The sequence below is a fragment of the Piliocolobus tephrosceles genome, chromosome 1, assembly GCF_002776525.5.
Source record: "Piliocolobus tephrosceles isolate RC106 chromosome 1, ASM277652v3, whole genome shotgun sequence".
Classification (NCBI taxonomy): Eukaryota; Metazoa; Chordata; class Mammalia; order Primates; family Cercopithecidae; genus Piliocolobus; species Piliocolobus tephrosceles.
The window spans coordinates 215,375,013-215,383,772 of NC_045434.1; the positions used below are offsets into that span (position 1 = coordinate 215,375,013).

At 46.8% G+C, this 8,760-nt stretch overlaps 1 non-coding gene across 1 annotated transcript; it reads right to left on the bottom strand.

The window, feature by feature from the left end:
* Positions 1 to 8,297: 8,297 nt before the first annotated feature.
* Positions 8,298 to 8,403, bottom strand: LOC111544690. Its single transcript, XR_002732252.1, has one exon. It is a non-coding gene; the product is annotated as a U6 spliceosomal RNA (small nuclear RNA).
* Between the last annotated feature and the right edge of the window lie 357 nt (positions 8,404 to 8,760).

Here is an 8,760-nt window from a genome sequence, read left to right on the forward strand (position 1 = left end):
GTAGAACCCGTTTTTATTCAGAGATTTGCTAATTACTTGCACCAAAACTGATATCAAATGACTATGTAGGATGTTGTCTTGGAAGAGCAGTTTGTCCATGTAGTGCTCTTGGTTCTACAGAATGTAATACGTGTATACAGAAAATAGTATAGAAAGGCATATCGTGAAAAATGTTCGTCCTCCCCTCCTCAGTTTCATTCCTCAGCCAGCATTTTATATCATAGTTGGTTATGTGCTTTTTGGGTTTTTATTAACACCATGCTCCAGCCCTGCTTTTTTGGTTTTTTTTTTTTTTTGAGACTGAGTCTCTGTCACTCAGGCTGGAGTGTACTGGTGTGACCTCAACCTCACTGCAACCCCTGCTTCCCAGGGTCAAGTGATTCTCCTACCTCAGCCTCTCAAGTAGCTGGGATTACAGGCGCCTGCCACCATGCCCGGCTAATTTTTGTTTTCTTGTCTTTTGGTTTTTGTTTTGAGATGGAGTCTCACTGTGTCACCAGGCCGGAGTGCAGTGGTGCAACGTCGGCTCACTGCAACCTCCGCCTCCTGAGTTCAAGTGATTCTCCTGCCTCAGCCTCCTGAGTAGCTGGGACCACAGGTGCATGCCACCATGCCCGGCTAATTTTTGTGTTTTTTAGTACAGACAGGGTTTCACCATATTGGCCAGTATGGTCTCAAATTCCTGACCTCAGGTGATCCACCCAACCCTGCCTTGCCTCCCAAAGTGCTGGGATTATAGGTGTGAGCCACCATGCCTGGCCTTTTTTGGGATTTTTAATGGTTGTCTTTATATCTCCGTTTATTAATTTGAGATAATAAAAATTTTCTCTAAACTATGAATGAGTAGTTTAAATGTACTTATATTTTCTTTTACCTTTTTCCTTACCTCTAATTTTTTTTTTTTTTTTGAGATGGAGTCTCGCTCTGTCACCCAGGCTGGAGTGCAGTAGTTGGATCTCGGCTAACTGCAAGATCCGCCTCCCAGGTTTACGCCATTCTCCTGCCTCAGCCTCCCAAGTAGCTGGGACTACAGGCGCCCGCCACCTCGCCCGGCTAGTTTTTTTGTATTCTTTTAGTAGAGACAGAGTTTCACCGCATGAGCCGGGATGGTCTCGATCTCCTGACCTCGTGATCCACCCGTCTTGGCCTCCCAAAGTGCTGGGATTACAGGCTTGAGCCACCGCGCCCGGCCTACCTCTAATTTTTAATGAGTCTTAATTTTTATTACTCAAAAAGGCTTCATTTTTTATTTAGCTTTCTAACTCTGTGGTTGTTCCTTCAACACTTTTACAATGATGTTCTCCTCCTCGAGAAGGAAAGCACGCTTGATCCTGTCTTGAACACATTTAGCACACATGGAACCACCGTAGGCTCTGCTGACATGTTTTTTGTTTTGGACAATCTCATAAGAACTTTAGATCTTGGCCGGGCGCGGTGACTCCTGCCTGTAATCCCAGCACTTTGGAAGGCCGAAGTGGGCAGATCACTTCAGGTCAGGAGTTGAAGACCAGCCTGGCCAACATGGTGAAACCCCATCTCTACTAAAAATACAAAAAATTAGCTGGGCGTAGGGCATGCGCCTGTAATCTCAGCTACTCCAGAGGCTGAGGCGGGAGAATCGCTGGAACCTGGGAGGCGGAGGTTGCAATGAGCGGAGATTGCACCACTGCACTCCAGCCTGGGAGACAGAGTGAGAATCCGTCTCAAAAAAAAAGAACTTTAGGTCTCATGGCATGGACCCCTCGAAGCCTGCCTGGGCCCACGCCAATGCAGATTTTGGTGTTTTCCCAACCTTCTTGTTACAGAGACAATTTTATTAGCAGGGGCTCAGGAGGCTCTAACAAAACAAGGCTGTATTGTAGGAAGCCTATGACGGTGTATTGTAGGAAGCCTATGACGGTGTATTGTAGGAAAGCCTATGATGGTGTGTCAAATGCTGGACCATTCTCACTTCCTGTAGACAACATCCCTAGAAGAGAGCTTTTATTTGCATTTTTGAGATAAAGTCTCTGTTGCCCAGGCTGGAGTGCAGTGGCAAGATCTCAGCTCACTACAGCCTCAACCTTTCCGGGCTCAGGTGATCCTCCCACCGGAGCCTCTCAGTAGCTGGGATTACAGGTACACGCCATGACTCCCGGCTAATTTTTGTAGTTTTTGTAGAGACAGGATTTTGCCCTGTTGCCCAGGCTGGTCATGACCTCTTGGACCCAAGCAATCCACCTGCCTCCAAAAGTGCTGAGATTACAGGTGTGAGCCACCGTGTCCAGCCTCATCTCTAAATTTTTGCTGGCCATATTATTCATTTCCTTAAGTTCTTTTTTTTTTTTTTTCATTTCCTTAAGTTCTATTACTATAATTGTCTCCCATGGGCCAGTAGGTGGAGTCTAATCTGCAGGATTGGCAGACAGACTGGATATGTGAGGGGTGAGGAAGAATCAAGGAATCACAGCAGGTTTTTGGCTTAACCACTGAGGTGCATGTAGTTGCCATTAACTGAGATGGAGTCACTGCAGGAGGAGTGGGTTTCAATTTGTTAACCTTGAGATGCCTGGTAGATATCCAGCTGGACATGTCAAGTGGGCAGTTGAGTATATGAGTCTGGAGTTCAGGGAAGAGTTTGGAGGTGGAAATATGGAAGCCTTCAGCAGACAGGATACCCAGGCTACCAGATGCAATAATAATGCCTATGGAGTTGAATAGATAGAAACAAGACGGTTCCAGCTCTGAGCCCTAGGGCACTCCAAGAAGAGGTCCAGGCAAAGATGAGTGAGCAGCAGATAGTCATTGGTTTTGGTGGAAAACCCAGTGTGTGATGTCCTGTAGGTCAGGAAGTCTTTAAATGAGACTTAACTGAACAGCAGTGATAAATGCTGCTGGTGGTCAGGTGAGACCTGAGAAAGCACTGGCTGTAGAGGCCGGGAAGTAGCCTGATTGGAATGGGGTCAAGAGCCTGGGCGGAGAGGGACTCACGGGTTTAGTAGTAAAGTATTTTGCTTTGGTAGAAGTTAGCTGTAAAGGGAAGGAAAGAATTGAAGCAGTAGTTGGAGGGGTAAGTATGATCAGGAGATTTTTGTAATTTTGTTAAGATGGATGAGAAAAACATGCTGGAACATGGCAGATGGGAATGATCCAGAGGAGAGGGGAGGTAACCATTTAGCAGAGAGAGGAGAGGCTGCCGGAACTATGTCTGTAAGTTGGCTACTAGGGATGGTTCTGGTTCTGGCATCATGTGGCCTTAGGAGCACAGCCAGGTCATTCATAGTGGCTGGAGGAAGTCCCGAGGAGAGGGCCAGCGGACGTAGAAGTTGTCCTCTGATTATTTCCTGCTGCACTGGGAAATGGAACCAAGGTCATCACCGTGTGGGAAGCAGATAGATACGAGGTGGGTGTGGGGAATTTGAAGTGAAAGGAGAGAGGAAATGAGAGTGGGACAGTGAACGGACTGTTGTGGTTGCCTGTTAGTCCACTGCAGAGTCCAGTAGCTGGACTAGGACTGCAGAGGAGGAGATGGAATTGCCTGTTCTCAAGGCTTTGTTCCTGAAAGAATGTTCCAGATGCCATTGGGCAGCGACATTCTTTTTACATTTATTTTCAGCTTTATCTGTTTTTTTCTGGGACTTCACCACCACTCTTCATATTTCTTATGCTCTTTCTTGGATACTTTTCTCCCTATCCCACCCACTGGATGTGTCAGTAGATTCTGGAGTTGTTTTTTCACATAAGGAAGATAGTAAACTTGATTATCTAATTTTATTAGATGTTCTTGTTTTGCCCTCAGTGATTGATAATTGCACATAGTGTAGAATGGTTGGTTCAGAAGACTTTTTTCTCAAATTGTTGAAAGCCTTGTTCTGTTGTTTTCTAGGATCCAGCATTACCAATATAAAGCCTCACACTAGGCTGCTTCTCTTTTTTTTTTCTTTTGAGACGCAGACACAGTCTCGCTCTGTTGCCCAGGCTGGAGTGCAGTGCCACAATCTTGACCCACTGCAACCTCCACCTCCTGGGTTCAAACGATTCTTGTGCTTCAGCCTCCCAAGTAGCTGGGATTACAGGCTGCACCACTGCACCCAGCCTGCTTCACATTTCTTTATGATGTCTTTTTTTTTTTTTTTTTTGAGACGGAGTTTCGCTCTTGTTGCCCAGGCTGGAGTGCAATGGTGCGATCTCAGCTCACTGCAACCTCCGCCTGCCAGGTTCAAACAATTCTCCTGCCTCAGCCTCCCGAGTAGCTGGGATTACAGGGATGTGCCACCATGTCAGGCTAATTTTGTATTTTTAGTAGAGACAGGGTTTCTCCATGTTGAGGCTGGTCTCGAACTCCTGACCTCAGGTGATCTGCCCATGTCGGCCTCCCAAAGTGGTGGGATTACAGGCGTGAGCCACCGCGCCCGGCCTATGATGTCTTTATTCTCAGTGTTGATGAATTGCAAGAGGATATGCTCATGGAGGGGGTCCCTTCCTTCATCCTCTTCTGTGGTGAGCTGGTTCCAACTGAGCCTTACCTGCCTCAGCAAGAGTCTGCTCTTCCTTTCCTTGGATTGCTTTTCCAGTCCTGAACTTGACAGACCTGTGTTCTCCCTCCTTTCAACTCTGTTTGCATATGTTCTGTGTGTTTTTGCTTTATGTTTTCAGAGGTTGCCTCGACTTAATTCTACATCACTCACCTGGTCTAGAGCCAGGGCCCCCTGCTGAATGCTTCCTCTGCAGTCATGTCTTACCACGCATTATCTTTTTCTTTGGAGTCTGCTGCGGAGGCAATGGCAGCTTGGGAGAAAGCAGAAACTGAAAACAGACGTGGATAACTCAGGAATGGAGTTGGCAACACTTGTTGATGGGCTGGATTTTGGGGCAGGAGACAAAGGGAGGAAACAATTTATCTTCTCTGGCTCACAACTGGGTGAGGCTTGTTTAATTTAGTACTGAAGAAAAAACTATGCATTTTTTAACCTGAAAGTTTAAATTGTTGATTTCAGAGTCCAACTCCCCAGATTAAACCTGAATATTTAGCCTTGAGGTCTGTTGGCATCAGAAAAGAGAAAAAAAGGAAAGGCCTTCAGTTAACCGAGAGTACCCTTTCAGCCCTGGAAGAGTTAGTCAATGTTTCCTGTGGTGAGTAATACTTAATACACATTGATCACCCTGAACGTCTGCCCACCAAACCCCCAGATGCTTATTAGTCATCATTCGAGTCCAAGGAAGACGGCTAATTCTAGCGATCAATGTTTGTTTCCCCTTCAGAAGAAGTAGATGGCTGCCCTGTCATTCTGGTTTGTGGATCCCAGGATGTTGGAAAGTCAACATTTAATAGATACCTGATTAACCAGTTGTTAAATAGGTAAGAGTGCTTTTCTTATGGCTTTGACACATTGCTAGGTTTTTGGCATTAAGTGGGATTTTTGATTTGGAGGGAGTGCTTCTTGGCTTCTAGCTAGAGATTACATACAGTTCTAAAGCTGCCCAGCTGAGGCATCCGGTCCTCGCTGCCCGCTGCTTTGCAGCAGATGACAATGCTCTAGCGTGGGCTGACTGCCTTGCCCGCAGGTGAACTTCCAAGAGGAGACACTTGGTCTCAGAGTCTGTATTCATGAGTTCTGGTGTATGTGTGTGGTTTGTTTTTTTTTCAGACAGGGTCTCCCTCAGGCTGGAGTCCAATGGCACAATCATACCTCATAGTCTTGAACTCCTGGGCTCAAGCGATCCTCCCACCTCAGCCTCCTAAGCAGCTGGGACTACAGCCATGGGCCACCATGCCTGGCCAATTTTCTTATTTTAATTTTTTTTGTAGGGATGATGTCTTGCTGTGTTGCCCAGTCTGGTCTTGAACTCCTGGGAATTTTCTTTTTTTTTTTTTTTTGAGATGGAGTCTCACTCTGTCGCCCAGGCTGGAGTGCAGTAGCGCGATCTAGGCTCACTGCAAGCCCCGCCTCCTGGGTTCACACCATTCTCCTGCCTCAACCTCCCAAGTAGCTGGGACTACCGGCGCCCGCCACCACGCCTGGCTAATTTTTTGTATTTTTAGTAGAGATGGGGTTTCCCCATGTTAGCCAGGATGGTCTCGATCTCCTAACCTCGTGATCTGCCCATCTCGGCCTCCCAAAGTGCTGGGATTACAGCCGGGAGCCACTGCACCCGGCCTTTTTTTTTTTTTTTTTGAGACAGAGTCTCGCTCTGTCGCCCAGGCTGGAGTGCAGTGGCACCATCTCAACTCACTTCACGCTCCTCCTCCCGGGTTCATGCCATTCTCCTGCCTCAGCCTCCCAAATAGCTGGGACTACAGGTGCCCACCACCATGCCTGGCTAATTTTTTGTATTTTTAGTAGCGATGGGGTTTCCCCATGTTAACCAGGATGGTCTTGATCTCCTGACCTCTCCTGACCATTTTTCTGACTCTATCTCAGAAAAAAAAAAAAAATGGCTGGGCACTGTGGCTTCTGCCTGTAATCCCAGCACTTTGGGAAGCTGAGGTAGGAGGATTGCTTGAGCCCAGGAGTTTGGGACCAGCCTGGGCAACATAATGAGACCCTGTCTCTACAAAAAATTTAGAAATTAGTCGGGCATGGTGGCATGTGCCTGTGGTCCCAGCTACTTGGGAGGCTAAGGAGGAAGTATTGCTTGAGCCCAGGAGGTCGAGGCTGCAGTGAGTTCTGATCCCTGTACTCCAGCCTGGGTGACTCAGTGACACCCTGTCTCAAGAAAAAATAAACTTACATGAAAGATGGCCAGGTGTGGTGGCTCATGCCTGTAATCCCAGCACTTTAGGAGGCCGAGGCGGGTGGATCACTTGAGGTCAGGAATTCAAGACCAGCCTAGCCAACATGGTGAAACCCCGTCTCTACTAAAAATACAAAAATTAGCCGGGCGTGGTGCCACATGCCTGTAATCCCAGCTACCTGGGAGGGTGAGGCAGGAGAATTGCTGGAGCCTGGGAAATGGAGGTTGTAGCCAGCCAAGATTGCACCACTGCACTCCAGCCTGGGCGACAGAGTGAGACTCTGTCTGGAAAAAAAAAAATTCTCTGAAAGAGCAAGTTGTGCCCATGTTATAAATGGACATTGTGACCACGTCTGCACCGCATTTCTCTGGACTCGTTTTTAAACAGCAATTGTCATCTTGGGGCTTCACTTTAAAGTGCTATGTGGGGATTATGCCTGTGTGTCATGTGAAATCCTTACTGTCTGATTATCCTTTCTACCGAGTAAAGCTAGTTAGGATTTTCTTTCTTTTTTCTTTTTAAAAATTTGCAGTCTTCCCTGCGTTGACTATTTGGAATGTGATCTGGGACAGACAGAATTTACCCCTCCTGGTTGCATTTCTTTACTTAACATTACAGAACCAGTTCTGGGTATGTATTATGTATTTCTCGAATGTCTTGGTTTTATGAAATTCATATGTAATGATGCTTACCAAAACTCAAAAATAGAAGAGTATAAAATATTAAAAGTGAACACGCATCTACCAAACTCAGGGCCTTTCCATAACTTGTTCCTCTAACCTCCAAAAACAAACTATGGGGTTTTCTCATTTTAGGAAATGGATCTGCTACTCATTTTTGTTCTGTGAAATTAATTGGGTGTGGTGGCAAAAATTATTTTGTTTTATGTAAATTAGAAACACATGTTTCCCTAATTGCTTTTTCTTTTTTTTGAGATGGAGTCTCACTCTGTTGCCGAGGCTGGAGTGCAGTGGCCCCATCTTGGCTCACTGCAAGCTCCGCCTCCCAGGTTCATGCCATTCTCCTGCCTCAGCCTCCCGGGTGGCTGGGACTACAGGCGCCCGCCACACGTCTAGCTAATTTTTTGTATTTTTAGTAGAGATGGGGTTTCACCGTGTTAGCCAGGATGGTCTCGATCTCCTGACTGCGTGATCCACCTGCCTCGGCCTCCCAAAGTGCTGGAATTACAGGCGTGAGCCACTGCGCCCGGCCTTTTTTTTTTTTTTTTTTTTTTTGTTTGAGACGGAGTCTCCCTCTGTCACCCAGGCTGGAGTGCTATGGTGCAATCTCGGCTCACTACAAGCTCCACCTCCTGGGTTCACACCATTCTCCTGCCTCAGCCTCCTGAGTAGTTGGGACTACAGGCACCCGCCACCATGCCTGGCTAATTTTTTGTATTTTTTTAGTAGAGACGGGGTTTCACCGTGTTATCCAGGATGGTCTTGATCTCCTGACCTTGTGATCCGCAGGCGTCGACCTCCTAAAGTGCTGAGATTACAGTCATGAACCACCACGCCTGGCCCCTAGTGTCCTTTATCTGGTTCAGAACCTAACCCACAGTTCTCCATCTCTTTTTGAAAAAAATAATATAGAAAATTTCATGAATTTGCATGTTATTCTTGTGCAGGGCCCATTGCCAGTCTTCTCTGTATCATTCCAGTTTTTTAGGGTATGTGCTGCTGAAGTACGTACCACATTGCTTTCTTTTTTTTTTTTTCTTTGAGATGGAGTCTTGCTCTGTCACCCAGGCCGACTGGAGTGCGTGGTGTGATCTGTGCTCAGTGTAACCTCCGCCTCCTGAGTTGGAGCTGTTTTCCTGCCTCAGCCTCCTGAGTAACTGTGACTACAGGCGCACGCCACCATGCCCAGCTAATTTTTATATTTTTAGTAAAGACAGCGTTTCACCTTATTGGCCAGTCTGGTCTCGAACTCCTGACCTTAGGTCGTCCACTCACCTCCGATTCCTAAGTGCTGGGATTATAGGCATGAGCCACTGTGCCTGGCCACAGCTTTTTTGTTGTGTTGGCAATGGGGTGAGACCCTGT